Source organism: Etheostoma cragini, chromosome 20 (assembly GCF_013103735.1).
Source record: "Etheostoma cragini isolate CJK2018 chromosome 20, CSU_Ecrag_1.0, whole genome shotgun sequence".
NCBI lineage: Eukaryota > Metazoa > Chordata > Actinopteri > Perciformes > Percidae > Etheostoma > Etheostoma cragini.
Genome location: NC_048426.1, coordinates 21,507,064 through 21,507,508, shown reverse-complemented (window position 1 = coordinate 21,507,508; position 445 = coordinate 21,507,064). Strand labels below are relative to the sequence as shown.

The 445-nt window shown below is 66.5% G+C and overlaps 1 protein-coding gene across 2 annotated transcripts in view; it reads right to left on the bottom strand.

Moving 5' to 3' along the window:
* The window catches only part of mocs1 (molybdenum cofactor synthesis 1), an 18,650-nt gene that overhangs the window by 8,628 nt on the left and 9,577 nt on the right, over positions 1 to 445 (bottom strand). Inside the window, exon 11 of one of the 2 annotated variants that reach the window (XM_034857442.1) lies at positions 79 to 80. The exons of the other annotated variant lie outside the window; for it this stretch is intronic. The gene's annotated coding sequence lies outside the window, so the exon portion shown is untranslated. The remainder of the gene's footprint in view (positions 1 to 78; positions 81 to 445) is intronic. 2 annotated transcript variants of the gene reach the window in all.

Sequence of the window (445 nt, the reverse complement as noted above, 5' to 3'; positions counted from 1 at the left end):
GTTCTGCTTTATTTTTATTAACATGCATTAGTTTACTTGTCACTGTTGTTGTCGCGAGTTTGATTTAAACCCTACTACCGCTGTTTAGATGGTTAGGAATGGCACTGGCACTCTGATGCGGAGTGGGACTTTTTCCGGTGGGACGGTAGTGTCTCGAGGCTGTCTGGCGTGCGGCCGCTGCCGTGTGGCCGCTGCCCGCTGCCCGGTGGCCGCTGCCCGGTGGCCGCTGCCCGCTGCCCGGTGGCCGCTGCCCGGTGGCCGCTGACCGGTGACCGGTGGCCGCTGCCTGGTGGCCGCTGACCGGTGGCCGCTGACCGGTGGCCGCTGACCGGTGACCGGTGGCAGATACCCGGTGGACGGTGGCTGGTGACCAGTGGCCGCTTCCCGGTGACTGGTGGCCGCTGCCCGGTGACCGGTGGCCGCTGCCCGGGTGGCCGGTGGCCGC